At 34.2% G+C, this 16,161-nt stretch overlaps 1 protein-coding gene across 5 annotated transcripts in view; it reads left to right on the forward strand.

The window, feature by feature from the left end:
- The window catches only part of LOC141459131 (nephrin-like), a 360,600-nt gene that overhangs the window by 113,714 nt on the left and 230,725 nt on the right, over positions 1-16,161 (forward strand). The gene's annotated exons all lie outside the window — the stretch shown is intronic.

A 16,161-nucleotide genomic window follows, 5' to 3' on the forward strand; every position in this document is an offset into this window, starting at 1 on the left:
GTCTATTTGGTACTGATCTAGATTCGTACTTTTACCGATTGCCTGCACGGTCCTTTCACTTAGGGCCCCTTTGTATATGACAGAATCACTTGCAAAAGCTGTGTATCCGTGAAGTCTCCCCTCAGCTTTTGATGAATTTTAATAATTTAATCTCATTTAGTCCATCCGATTGCTGAAGTTTTTCCAACATACCTTTGATTGGATTTTCATTTTGTTAAAAGTATTAAATGGCAACGCTTCTTTCTGCACATTTCTTTGGGCAGACAGGTAGTGTGGGTTGACTGGAGACTCTTGGTTCTTTAGATGTTCAACGATCTCCCCAGAATATTGTCGAAGCTTTTTCAACATTTATAGCTCAGAACTATTGCAGTTTTTACCCACGCTTCTATTTTCTGCTTTAATGTTGAAATCGCCTGCTTCGAAACTTTTAGTTTCTCTTTATTACTAATTGATCTTGCTTCTAACTTTTCAGATCTCTTTGTTAAACGCTCAAACCTGGCCAATAATTTATCAGACCCTTTCGTTGTACGTTTAGTTTTCGCTTCATCGAGAGAACTCAATAAACGTTTAAATTGTTCAGTAAAGTAAAGTAATTGCCTATTTTTTCAGGCGGGCTTTACGTCCAACTACCAATCTGGTGTCGTGGACGGAGGCGACTAGCAAACATACTTTACTGTTAATTTCTTTAATTAACCTTTAAATAAAATCCAGGGCCTAAGACCGGGATTCGAACCCAGTACCACAATGCATATTAGCTTTGCAGGTCTCGCCTCTTAACCGCTCGGCTACCGTGGCGCCCATTTAAACTGTTCATTTAGCAACAATTTCGCTTCCAAATGTTTCGATTGCTATTCTTCTCTTTTCGATAGGCAGCCTATTAGAAAATACAAAAAACCTTTATTTATAAATGTTACTTAAGTAAATATTCATTTTTTTTTAAGTAAGACTAAAGCAGTTTGCCTTAAAAAAAAAAAATACAAAAAATATTAGAAACTTGAAAATAAATGTGTGCTCTTTCATGTTACGAAACTGAAACATAGAACGGAAACATAACATTAATAACTTCCGTTAAAAAAGAAGTGAAATCACAAAGAAAGAAAAAGTAATAAAATAAAATAGTAATAATTTGGAAATCAGTAATTGAATTCTTAAACAAGGCTGAAACTAAACTTCCATGCCAGCCTGACAAAGCTAATCAACTTTGTGCAAATATTCAAATCACTCGAGCAGTCTATTGCAAACTGTGCTGATACGGATTTCTCTCTCAGAAATCTTAGGATTTCTACAGGATTGGGCACTTACACAAGAAGTGTTACAAATCCTATCTACTATTTAGATTCATATCGCACAATTTTCTTTATGACTAGCTTTATAAATCTATGGTACATAGTTTAGATGGTGTATTTATATTGGTTATGTTCACTTCTTAGTGTTAAAAAAAAAAAATCCTCTCAGATCAGAGTCGTAGGATCAACTTTAAAAAAATTAATCTTTAACAATCTCCCACAAAGAGCCGTCATATTATATTTGATATATGCATTCCACACCTATTGATATAGTTCGTAATCCGCCAGAGATTTACTGGATAGAGTTTTTTCAATCCCTTAGCGAATGCTTCAAATGTTTTAGGATTTATGTTCGAGAAGGCAATAGTCCAGTTAAATGAAGTGATATTGGACGCTTATCGGATAAATGCTCTGAAAAGCTTGGTCACAACGGCTCAAGACAGTTTGGTGGCATAATCACGAATGAGGGCATTATTAAATAAAACCGTTTGCAATCCACCTACTAGTGCAAAATTTAGTGAATTTATAATGTTTTCATTAACATACAATTTTAACTGAACCCAGGTTTATCGTGTTTATCGCAAGCATGATTAATTAAGGCCGTTTTCAATCCACACAGTAGTTACTCTTGGATCCATGCTAAAAAGAAGTTTGACCCTCTTCCTCTTAGTATTTTCTGGGAGGTCCAATGTACAGCACAATCGTTATTTTTTCAAATATTTTAGTGCATCTAAGCTTATGCTGTTGACGAATGAAAGATATGAAGAGATTTGTTGGAAGAAATAGTAAAGCATGTGTGTTAATAGCAACATTAAATAGAACTATTGTATGTACTTCCTTTTAAATCTCTGAAAATGAAATTATTATCACGAGATTAATTCTTCCAATTTTTCGATGTCTATAATTTTTCAAGTTTGCAATTTAAAGTGAATTCAATATATGAGAATGACTAAAACAGTCTCGCGCTCTTTAACACTTATTAATGACAATAATTTCAAATCCAACAAATTTGTCGATGAATTTACAATTCTCTGGATTCTATTAAATCTCATAGAGAATTAATTAATTTCAAATCTAATTGAATTAAGATAGGATTTTGTTGTTGGTCTTGTAAAGGAGTTACATAAGGAAGGTTGGAACCATGCTTGTTGGCAGAATCAGGAGATTTAAGATATCGATTTAGATTCTCTTGGAAGGTTCTACATCTCTTCAGAGTTTTTTTTTTTTTAATATTTGAGATTAGAGACTGATTGATTCACTTATAAATACAATACCCTTAAGAGTTCAGCACGAAAATATTGCCACAGAAAACTGAAAATGTTTCAGTCGGATAAAAGTTTGTTTAAATTTAACTTAATAATATTTATAGTTCGCTGTAGCAATTTAGAAGTGTGTAGCTACTTATCACAATATTATTACTTATGAAAGGATACTGAAAGCGTTCAAAAGTTATATTTTATTGGATTGTAAACAAAACTGAATAATATCTGCCGAAAAAATGCAACAAACAAAGCCCCTCACCTTTCCTGCACTCTTACACAGATAAAACTTATGAAAAACCTCAGGAATTAAACTCAATTAAAAACAAAGTCGATCTAAAGTCTAATGATGTGACATTGCCTCCTACATGCAGCTTATTCATGCAATAATACATGTCAGTTCAGAGGAAACTGCATCTTTCATTTAAAGAAATCATTGTTTTGTAATATTTCTAATTTCTGGAGAAAACCTAATAGATAGGTTTATATTTGTACCACCTAACTTCTTCAAATGCAAGATGTAGCTTCTATGTTAAGGGGTAGCAATGCGGCCCTGTAAAGCGCGCTATGTTGATAAAAATTTACACGATTCGCCTTTATTAATGGAACTGAATTTTTCGTGTTTGTAGGAAAATCGACTTAAGCACGGCTGAGATGGCGGATAGAAGTTTTGAAGTTAGCAGAGTCAGTATTTTGTTGATGGTAGAAGGGCGCCTCCGTTACTGGATGAGGCAGCTTGTCTGCATTAACTAGGCGTTGGAGAGTCAGCAACATTTGAGCACTGGTTGGCAACGACAATTTCAAGTAGCTCGAGTTGGCCGAATAAGGGTTATTTCAATTTAGATGGTCCAAACTCAATTACACAAATACCTAGATTTAAAATTGGAATTGAATAGATTCGAATACATTAGGCCGTGCTTGTCTCGCTCCATACAGACAGGCGTCCTCCTATTGCCAACCCTGAACAATTCTGCCTCCACTGCTACCCTCACGCACACACAGAACGATCCCCAGTCAAGTTTATATCTACCCAATAGTCAATTTTGGGCTTATGAAACGTAACGCAGAAAATTGAGCTTCTAGTCGGAGGCGTCATTATTACAACTGGAGTGGCGGTGCTGAGACAATTCCAATCCAATTGCCGCCACCAAGCACACCCCCAAACACTCACACTATCACGTTGTCATGTATATTTCTTTTTACCATAAAGTAAAAAAACAAAAACAAAAAAATTATTAAACTCATAGAGACTTTACCCAAGACAAGAGTAAGTAGAATTGTGCAAGAAATGTGTTCTTTAAAGACAATTTAATTTCCGACTTGCCTTACTAGATTTTCTTGAAATTAAAACTTGTAGTTCCTTAGTAAATGGATATTAATTTGCATTTTGTGATATTAAAAACATGTGGTACATTTAGACTCAGCAAATAATGGGGTACGTAAGAGAAAAATCCGGGTGAACGCTCGCAACGTTTTATTTTTTTACTTTTTCTTAGAGCTATTTAGGTAAAAGTGATAAAGAATTTCCATTTGTGGTTTTTAGCCGGAAATGTCCGCTCTCAAATAGCCTGGATAAAAAAAAAAATGGTTTTTACCAATTAGTTTCAGTGTGTGTAATTTTGTATCTAAACTAACCTTTTTAATTTACGGACATAAGTCAAATAACAATGAATATTGTTAAACTTAAAAATTAAATTAAACTCAGAAAAACCTTTAAATCTATACAGTTACGTATAATATGGATTAAATTCTATTTTAGGCAACTTTATAGGCACCATAACGAGCACAGCTAAAGAAATAATTTATAATTTGCATATACAACGCGCAATAACTATAATAAGAATACAATACAAATGATGAAGTAATAACCAATGATGAATCAAAAGTTGATTTTAATTAAATCCAGTCAAATTAAATTAATAATTAAACCTAAATAAAATATAAATTCTCTATTTTACATAAAAACAAGCGACAAGTTAATTAGGTGATGTGATTTTGCCTTTAAAACAGGAAACTGCGTGGATATAGTCCGACATTTTATAGAGAGTTATTATTTAAAGCTATAACACGCATTACGATGCATTAATGGCGCTTCAGATTAGATAAATGGAAAGTTTCAATCGATCTCCAAAGACGTGAAGGAACAGTGAATGAGAGTTCGCTTAATGGAGGCAGACGGAAAGTGTAAATAATTGTATATTACTTAAAACCACAAAAAGAGATCAGTATAATGTTGTCGTTTAGCCTTTATGATTGGTAAACTAAACAGAAATCGGATGGATACTTCTAAATAAAGATCGATGATGTTCACAATTTAAGCGATTATACGAAGAAATCGATTTTGTATCCTTTGTAATGCTGTACGGCGCACAATGTTTAGATTCCAGACTGGAGAGCAATATTCCAGGCGAACAGAACAGAAGCTTCACAACCTGACCATTTTAAAAATCTTCTGTATTTTTCAGAAAAAAACCGAGCAGTTTTAAAGTTTCGTTCACCGTAATATTCTACTCTCCTTAACAAAAACTTATAGTTTAAAAAGTTAAGTGTAAGGGTTGATTAAACGACAAAAGGTATAAAAATCAGCAAGTACCTATCATTTCATTAATACTTCAACTCTTACTTCGACTGTGTAATGTCCAGACTCCTGCGAGTGCCTAAAGGAAGGCTGACGCGCATTTTAACACCCTCGGCCATATCGGGGCAATCGCCCAAAGAGGACCTTGAGAAGTTAATTTGGAGGATTGGCTAATGGTCATACAGGACATAACTAAGTGACGTAAACAACCTGAAATCAAAATATGCTAGCTCCACACACAACTGTAAAAACTTTTATGAACGCAGAAGATTTGAATCGTTTTTTAGTGAAAACTACGAATTGAAAATCTACGCTTAAAATGTCTAAGTAATAAGGAAAAGTAATTGTGTAAAAGAATGAGAGAATAGGTGGCATGTGACGATTCAGTAATGAAAAGTTGCTTTTGCATTAGTAAGGTTGGAAGCCATTTTGGAAAGCTATCAAAATAGATTAAAAGTTCTATGTTTAAACGAAATCTTGACGATAAAATTGCTGGATGTGTTCAGATTTTTTCGCCTACTAATTAGTATATGAGGTAATTACATATGTAGAAGTTTGGTATAAATTAGGCAACAGCAAGTGACCATGTGTGCAAATACATTGTGCTGCAATTAGAGGAAGCCCGCTGGAGAATATACGTTGGCGGCCATATTGCCCTGATAGGTCCCTGGCTAATACTAAATTCCAAGCAAAGCCACCTGAGTCTGCAACAATAATTTTTATTACAGAGAATTATAATTACAATTTTAATACCAAACAACACTAGGCCTTGAAACATTATATTCCCTGGTATCAACAAATGTAATCAATTACACTATACCTCTACGAGATATAGATTAGAAAACACAGTTTCTGTCATTTGATAGAATTATGTGCGGCGCTGTAAAATTCTCAACTAACCTGCAAACTATCATTCTGGGTGATAAAACTTTTCGCTCTTCCTGCAGAACCATTTGTCCTGTTCTCGGCGCAGACCAGATCCGGGATGTGCTAATTTTCCTCTAACTAGTAAACAAATTCAACTGCGTGATATGGCCTGTGTACAATACTGTCCTGCGTTCTAACCTCTAAAATTAATATTAGTCAACACTTTATAAATCTTAACCCTATTTTGGTAAAGTTTATGTTAAACTGCGACAATAATTTGCCGCTTCAACAGTTATATTTTACATGTCCATGTGTGATTTATAATATGTACAATATTTTTATTAATTTTTAAAATAAATTGTTGAAAAATGAAATAGTGGTTCTCACATTACACTCTGCCCGAAAAATGCAGTTGCTCTGAAAAACTGAAGTTACTATATGTGCACTTAAAAAACAGCAAAACCTCACAAAACAAGAACCTGATACATCTTGTAACCTTCCTCTGTCAAACCTCGCATTATCGATAGTAGTTGTTACTTTTTTAGTGGTTAGCCCCTCCGCTACAACTTGTACCACGAGCTAATACCACTATACCACTACTGAAATCATAACAAAACTTATCTACCAACTGGTAGCTTGGTTGCTTCAGTCGTCACTGTGTATACAATGAACCCCTTCTAGTACTTCCTCTAAACTTGTATTATCTACAACACAGCAATGACTTCATGGACTCGAGGAAATCACATCACCTGCCATGTTGACATGGATTTCTTTAAACAAGTGTTTTCGTCCATTTGAGGATGTGTGTGTGTGTGTGTGTATTATACTTTTTTTGACGTTATTATCAAACCACTAAGTTTACAAGTGTTATCTTATCCTAACCTAGCCACTGATATCGTTCTACTGCTTCTTTTGTTACTGCAATGCTTTGCTATATTAGGTTGGAACCTCGAGTTTGTTTCTGACAAGCAGTTGTTTATTATTTTAAATTATTTAGTATTTCTATTCAAATGTATTTTACAAAAAAATATTCCTGTATTTAAAATAGATTACGTAAATATTATTTTAGAGGTTTTTCTCATTTTCGGGTCTACACTTTCGGACTTCTTGGAATTCATTTCGAATTTCGGTCGAAACCGTGATATCAGAAATTATTTCTTTATCCATAACAGTCATCAATTGAAAATGTTAGATTGGTAATATCGATATCGCTAACTCATTCGCCACAGTACGTTTGCAAGGAAGTCATGCAGTTATTAATGATTACTGATGTATGCGGTTTTTCTCGTAAATTATGAAATTATAAGAACCATAAATAAAATTAGCAGTCTATAATAGCATCGGTGACGTCACGCCGTAAAATAGCTATTCCTTTCATCTTCAATACCTCCTCCCCAAATTAATATCAACAAGGTAAAATGTAAAGATTCTTAGCACGAATTAGAGGTATTATTTGGTATGGAAAAAGTCACCTCAGACAAAACGCTGAATGGCGGTAAAATTAGCACAGAACTATTGAGGAAGAAAAAGAGAATAACTTATTCCGTCTCTCCACCTATTTGAATGGAAAATAGGAATTTCTGAGATGGCACCGAAGAGACTGGGTTTGCACTAGCTTTTCTGGCTACTCACGTTTCACTCCCATAGACCTCAATAGGACTTAAAATTGATTTATAGATTAACAACTTGGCCGCCTTCGATAATCCTTTAAGGCGAAGCACTCTCTGAAAGGACCAGAAGCTCCTATTACCGGCAGAAATCTTGACTTGTATTTTTTTGAGCAATGACAAGAGCGACCTTGGTATTAAAAGCTGTCGATGCAATCATAATTATGCAAGAAACGTTTCCGACTACAGACCGCATTTTTACCAATAATTCAAATTATCTAAAAGATCCTGCCAGTGAGGCCTTGATTCACACTATATTGACAACATTTTCAACATACGCTAAATGTGAAATAAATCTATTGTAAACTTACTTGGACTGCTACATGCAGCCCAGCACTGATGGCCATGTTTTTCCACGAAACACTTTCAACTATAGATTCCCAAAAAGACCGGAGAGTTAGTTTCAGATGTCTCTTAAAAACAAATTTCTTTCTGGGAAAAATTAAGAAAAACCATCAAAACATTTCTGAGATAATCGCATCATTTTAGGCCGCTTCATTGAAATATGAGAAGCGAATGGTAATAAAACGAAATACCAATTTCCAGGTTTTTGGAGATTTAACTGTTGTCATGAAAATGTCTTAGTTTGTCTTCTACGTCATATTACTATCCCTAAAAGTTTTGAACAAGAACTGATTTGCCCGAATAGATCAGAGCTATCATTTAGTATGAGTGGGTGTGGTGACCTGATCACCACTCCTTAGAGTTCCATGTAGCTTCGCCCTATACAACCATTACAATAAAGGTTCCAAGTCTCAGTGAATAAGGTAGGTTTTCCAGGCATCCTAATGACAGTAAAAGGTTCAGTAATGGAGGATAAAAGTAAATTTAGATAGTTAAAAGAAAAAAAAGTTGTGTTTGAGGAGTATGGTGAGACGAAGCGGGGGCGGTAGCTGAGTAATGCAGCTAGTTAGTGTCGACAGGACAGCCCCAGGCTTGCTCCCGTTACCCCAAATCGAAGAGAAAATGGTGCCAACTCTCCTTACTCCAATAACTACAATTTAATTGACAAGTTTTGACTCACCTTGAATTTTACTGCCTTCAGTTGTCCTTTCCAAATTCAACGCTCTCACGACTTTCTCTACCGCAATTTACTGATTAAATTTGCTAGATTCTTAAACATTTGCACTAAAAGAATGGTTGGCTATAATACTCTTACTTGCTTCTATACAGTTATTATTATTAACCCTTCATTGATATATGTTTTAGTACAAAAGTAAGAAGAACGGGTGATATAACTTTAAACTAAAGACTACTTCTTGGTCGACTGACTGTCAGAGGAGTCTTCAATACAATACAATTACAAATAAATGAAACACAAAATTATTCTACTAAACTAAAGAGTTTCTGATTGTTTGGACAATCTTGATAATAATATATAAGTAACCAATGTTTCATTTAAAAGGTAACCAGAAAATACTAAGACAAAATACATGAAAATTAATATAAAATAGAAAGAAATAGTTATAAACGTCAAACAAATTATTCGCCAGGGTAAAAGTTGACAGAAAAACCAGTCTTTACCATTTAAATATGTCATTTTCTCTTCTCCGTTAATTGTTCATTCGTGAGTCATTTCGCTCTTACACCAGACAATCTTGGGTAGCTTGTGCGATAAAGTGATTAGTTTTATTATCTGCAATACAGTAATAATACTGCTGAAAGAAGCGTCACATCACAACTCCCTCAGAAGTACAGAAAAAATTATTTTTTGCCTGAGGAAACGTTCTACACAAAATGATATAACTATTGTAACATGGTAATGTGCGACTCCAAAAGGAAGCCCTTTAGTATTTGCCCTAGAAAATTACAGATAGCCCATTTGTATGATCGCACCTCCAACTCGGAAAAGGTTAGACATTTCTTACTCATAAATAAGATGCAGCTGTTGCAACCGTACAATATATTGTTTCTCTCCCAACCTAATTTCAAGCAAAATTTTGAAATAAAAGTAATTGTTCTGACTAATAAAGAGATTTGTCACTAATAAAGTAGTAATTGAAACTTTCTATTTAAAGCTTAAATAAAATCGTTGGGGTAATATATTCTAATATAAAAGGTTAATAACTAAAAAAAGTAATTTACTAAATGACTCTTTCGTTCGACCGATTTTCCACATGTTAATTCTTATTACTAAAATATGATTCAGTTGGTGAGGATGTACATATCATTGAAATGGTACTTTAGAGACAGACTAATTCCCGTCCTCAAAAATGTCCTTCCACTAATACCCAAACAGTCACAGCCATAGAACAATAGTCTGCTAACTTTTGAAGTTAACGCATAGCTTTTAAACCATCTAAAATGTAAAAGTACAGTTTAAATTATCTAATCATTACCTAATTAGCAATGCTAATTAATCATTATAAGTCCTGAAAATAACCTTGCCCATTGGTAGGAAGCTTGACAAAAGTAAATGAATAAATAAGGAATTGGCAACAATTTCTCTTCTGCCGGATATATCAATCTGAATCAATGAAAAATAGATGAACAGTATTGTATGATAACACTAATAGGCAAATAGAAGCAATTAGTACACCAAGATTACAGAAAATCGTTCCAGCCTTTATTGCAGCATCCCGTCTTTCTTTATGCAGGCACTTCTAGTTTGCTGCGCCTTGGTTGGCGCCGAAAAAGAAACCTAAAGGCGCTGATATTTCAGTAGAAAGTTATCTTCTCAAAGAACTCATCCTTCTGGGTTTAGCTCCAGGCTCATGGCATTCGCGGAGTACGCAGTTTAAAAACTAACGCAACAATTTATTTTTACTATAATCTATGAAAAACTAGTGAGAGGAAGTGGTAAATCGTTACATAATGAAGTGCCAGAGAGAATACACCCAATCTGCACCGAAAGCGGATTCTCCGAGACAAATTATTCAAATAAAAGCTATAAAGTAAAAGCTCAAATAAAAGATCTACGTGCATAAAATGTAAACATAGAGTTGAGGGAAGATCTTTAAAAAAGTGAAAAATCCACACAGTAAAGGCACTTACGGTTTCTTGGAACACGCACTTTTATCAACTAATTTAATCCTCCTTTATAATATACAAGGATTAGGGCCGTACCTTACTTCTCAAGTAGCAGCCTACCTCCTCTTTAAAATAAATAAAAAGATAGACGACTAAATCAAACAAGCTTTGCCTAAAAAATAAAATAACTTGAAGGTAATACAATGTACTCTACAAAAATACATAAATAATGTTAAAAACACTATTATTCAATTAGAATCTAGTTAGTTTACTCCCTTTCACAAGCTAAATAGAATTCCTGAAAAAATATTTTTAAAAAAGTAACCTACCTGCACTTTTTGACCAAGTTAAAAGAAATTATTAGCAGTCAAGTGCAAGGAATACAAAAAATCCTGGATTTCGATGGCCAAGTTACAATACTGGTCCCCTGGTGGATCCAAATCAATTATATTGTTTCATCCTTCTGTTTCTTTTCGTTTTTGACATGTTTTGTAAAAAAAAAAAAAAAAAAAAAAAAAAAAAACAAGATTTTGTGAGAACTACCCTTACAAACTCTTTGAGGTGGCCTCAAAATTAAGTGAAAACTTAATTTATAAAATTATAGTTGTAATATACCTTACTGGAGCAAGATACAGAAAACTTTTTACGACATGAATCGTGTAACTATTTTTTATTTTCTTATAAAAAATGTTGAAAGTAACGTATGAGCTTCCGCCCTCGTCCACGACACCTAATTGGTAATTGGACATTAAGCCCCGCCTGAAAAAAAGAAGTAGGCGATTACTTTGCAAGGATTTTAGAAGATTCTGGAAAAGTTGGACGGCAATGCTCCCTCCAAAAATGTATTTATTTCTCTTCCTTTTCGTAAGAAAAGTTCTTTTATTTTGGAGAAAAATTTGTTTCGTAAAAATTTTAAGTTCCAAGAAAACTACGCAAACAGCGGTAAGAAAAAGTCCTGTGAGTGTTCACGCCAGAACTTTATTATCATCGCCTAGAACCTCACCTGGTCTAGAAAAATTCAAATTTTAAACCTTGTGAACTATATTCCTAGTGGAAAACCCAAAAAATTCTTATCGCGCACATTGCATTTAACTTTTTTAAAATAACAGTTTCCATTCTCTGAGAAATAGGTTTGCATATAGCGGTGTTATAAAATGTGATAAGATATGCCGGGGCCTCTCTTGGTAGGTTGGAGCCAGGAATGGCAAGGCAGTTTTGTCTGAGGGGGGAACGAAAACGTGCCTTATCGTTAAGTTCTATCCAGACCTGTACAGAATCCTGCTAGTCTCTGAACAAATTAGTTCAGAATGCCTCATCTATACCTACAATTTTACCCCAAGTGTCGTAAATTTAAAAGAGCCAAACAAAAAAAAATTGTAGGAGGGGTACTCAGGCACTGGAATAGTGTGTGCAACTTAGGGTAGGGGTGAAGTTGAGTGCAGTGGCCTGCGATTGCAAGGTCACCGAGCCAGGCGTTAACAATAAAATATTATGTATAAACGCCTCTTGTGAGTCCAGCATCCCATTTCTCTTGAAAGTACGGTCCTTTTACCTGAACAATATTTACGAACATTAAATCTGTTGTTAACTGTATGTGTTGAAGTAAATGACCGAGAATGCAATTTCTTCAATGTATGCACTTGCCCTCACCTCTCGTTTGAATAAATTGCATCATGCAAATTATAGAGTTTGACTTTTCAAAGAAATCCAATTCTTCTAAAATTTGCATCATACCAATCCTTTGCAGAAACCTTCTAAAAAGGAGCGGAGTATTTTAATAATCGTAGTGCCCAGACTCACTTTAAGTCTAGAGCATTCTGCTTCAAATTTAGCTAATCATTCCGTTGCATTTTGTTTTTTTAATTTTCCCACAATAACTTTTTTTTTCGACTTCACGCAACTTTACCTCATCAGTAAAAGTTAATTTAGCTTCTAATTCGTTTATTTTATCCAATATAAAAATTTCTTGTTCACTTGAACTTTATTTGAGCATATTTCTGTCGTTAGATTGTATTCTTATCGCGGTAGATTTTTACAACAGAGGTTAGGTTATCTTCAACGAAATACCTTTTTATTAAGCATTCATCAACTTTAACATCCACTTTACGATAACCATTAATTAGTTTTATCGCTGCTATTTATTGTTAACTTTATAGTACCTTATGGTGTTTTTTTTTTAAATTTTGGTACTCACTTGGGAGTCTAAACCAAAAAGAATTACCTTCTGAAATTCCTATTTTCTTCTTTAATCATCAACTCCTTCGTCAAAGTCTAGTAATTTAATTTTTGTAAGTCTGTTTTCAACAGATTTTATTATTCTGAAAAGAATGCAATTTTATAAATAAATGAAACAAAAAGAAATACAATACGATACATAAATAATTAAATTACCAGTTAATTCTTAATCGTCACTGAAAAATAAGTAAGTACTGAACAATATGTAAACTCAATACAATAAACGAATGCCAACAAAGTGAATCAGCAATGTACCTTCCTTCCAGGACTGTAACCTAACCTTGAGTTGGTGTAGGGCTGTCGTCAGCACCATCTGATGGCACTTTTTGTATACATTCCACAGTCCTGAATATGACCTAGTCTTGAAAAAAAGTAAATAAAAAATTACGACCGAAATTGGCCATCATTTTTCTTCCTTTTGCATTAATAAATCAGTCGCCTAAAGCAATGAACAATACTCTACTATTATAACTAATACTTCGACACAGAGAGTAGGTGAAGGTTAAATTCAATTGGAGTGATAGATGTAAACAGGTATTTAATTAAATGTGGATTTTATATGATTAATATCACGAGCAGACAATAAATCTATATCATCACATAAATTTAAAACATTATTTTGCCTAAGACCCAGAAACTTAAAAAGAATTAATAATAAGCTCAGATTGGTGCAGTTGAATGGCTCTAGCTAGATAATAATGGATTGGATAAACGAGATGAATCATCAAGCCATGTTACCTTTGGTAAGTTATAATCCTACCTAATCCGCCATAAACAGAAAAATGAGTCGACAGTGCGAGTATTCAGTATTTTGTGCAAAATTTGGCCAAGGTAGTGATTTGGAGGAGAGTAGCGTTACATCTCTGAGGAAGGTAAAGGTAGACCTGGTTGTTTAGAGGGCCAAAATTCCCGGAATATTTAAAACAAAAGTCTATAAGAGCGATAATTAGCGCTAAGAAGCTCATCTTCTCTGACGCTAAAGGAAGATTTGTTGAAAATCTTTTAGAAGTGTTTTGTTCCGTTCCGTACTTAAAGGGAAACCGTTATTTTCCTTCCATCTTTTTTAATCAGACCACCGAAGAGAGCTGAGCCAGTAGGAGAGAGAATCGTGAAAGAATACAAGCAAATGCTAAAAGAATATGAAATTGAATTTTACAAAATTACTTCTAATAACTTCTAATCGTCATGCTACAGAACATCAGAATAGAGTATGGAAATTGGAGAACGTGTGCAAAGTTGTACCGCCAATAATAATAAAAAAATGTACTCCTTAGAGTTGATCGAAAACGAAGCAACATCTATAATTAAATTAGTAAATTATAGAAGAACTAGTAGAAAGGGAAAGTTAAAGATAAGTAATAGTCCGCCAATAATCAGTTGATCAGACATTACAAGACAAAATCATATTGTTCCAACTGGGAACAAAGATTTTTGCCAATGTCAGTCATTTGTTTTATTGCCAAGCTTTCGATTTAGGCCCTAAGTCATCTTCAGGGCTACAAAATGTGAACCATATTTTACAGAAACAGATTACAATATACACTTATTTGGGACATAAGAAATTGTTTACAAAATTATTTACCTTGTTAACGATTGTAATTAGTTTTATTAACGCCCACAATGTAAGACTGAAATACACAATGTAATGAAGGACTGAAATACCCTTCCCTTTAGATTAATGAATCAGTCACTAACAAATATGAACAATATTCTACAATATTGTTAAAATGCTTCATTAAAACTTCAATGCTCATTATTCTGTGGCATGCTTTATCCGTTATTGCCAATAAGATCAGCCTAGAGTATTTGTTATGAAACAAAAAAGCAGATGTAGCTTTTAAAACCAGTCATTTATGTTAATATCGCCGGGTATTACACAATTAGGGCAATATTAATAAAAAATACCATCCCCTATAAAGAAGTTACAAGCGATTTTAAAATAAGCAATGTGTTGTGTATCGCTGTTTCTATTCAAGGTAGAAAGAACATAAATACGCTGTCTGTAGTGTCCCATTAAACAATATTCAACTGAGAAGAAATTGAGTTTCTCGTTTTTCACTTCTACAATATTGGCAGGGGATTTTAATCAATTAAATTTATATTTAATGATTACGGGTATTAATGAAGGAATCTATTTAGCCTCATCCCAGGAAACCCAAAGCCAAGCGATGAAGCTAAATAGATTTGCGATCGGGCCCTTAAACAAACTAAAAGGTGTAGAGCACGAGTATTTGGGTATCAGTTTTAGTGTACCCGTTTGTCTATTTCCACTTATTAAGCTAATGTCCATTGCTATCATACTACCTGGATGGAGGCTCCACGGTAGTCGAGCGGTTAGAGACGAGGCCTGTAAAGCTAATATGTGGTACTAGGTTCGATTCCCGGTCTTAGGCCTTGGATTTTATTTAATGGTTAATAAAAGAAATTTACAGTAAAGTATGTTTGCTAGTCGCCTCTAATCATCTAATTGAAACCTCATTGGTAGTTGGACGTAAAGCCCTCCTGAAAAAATAGGCAATTACTTACTTACTTACCTTTACTACCTGAATCAGATGTAGTGGCGTCAGTGTGGAGACAAGGGATAGTAGCTTTGTAAGTGGATGTCAAAGCCCTTCTCACTAACTTGATGATTGTAGATTGAAAATCCCTCTTCTAAACGGGCATGTTATTTCGACCGCTGAATTCACTGATACTATCTGTGAACCATGTGATCAAATAATTTGGGTTCCTCACGAGTGATTTCCTACAGTAGTGCAATTTTTTGTTTTGATCTAGTATTTAAGAGGAACAAGAATCAGCTGGTAACTGGTTTTTTGGAAGTAATGTAATTTAAATCTCTTACTTTAAAGTTTCTTTAAGTTATTTAGATTTGCAAAACAGAGTGGATTGTGTGTGCATTACAAGCAGGAAATCAGCATAAATTTCGGTAGGAAAAAAGGCTCACAGAGTGTGATACCACTTTGCTGCTCCATGACAGTAAGGCTTTGGCAACCAAGTTAAGTCTGTCTAAAGATAAATAAATACCCATCAAAATGAAAGAGTCGAAATCCTTCCTAATGCGTTGCCCTTGGCTTAACTTTTCCAGAAGGACCTGTACTCCTCAAAATAACCACTCTGTCTACTGAGTGTGTGTCTACTCAAAGAAAACAAAAAAAATAAACGGAAAATCGACAGAACTTTGGTAGTTTTGGTGTAAGAATAAAGTTCATGTCAAGTCACCAGGTAGACCAGTCAAAACCGGCGGTGAGGCCACTTCAGGGTCGAGTGTTCCAGTTTCTTTTTCAGGTAAAAATGTTGCA

Source organism: Rhodnius prolixus, unplaced genomic scaffold (assembly GCF_049639745.1).
Source record: "Rhodnius prolixus isolate KJV_2025 unplaced genomic scaffold, Rpr scaffold_11, whole genome shotgun sequence".
NCBI classification, from domain to species: Eukaryota; Metazoa; Arthropoda; class Insecta; order Hemiptera; family Reduviidae; genus Rhodnius; species Rhodnius prolixus.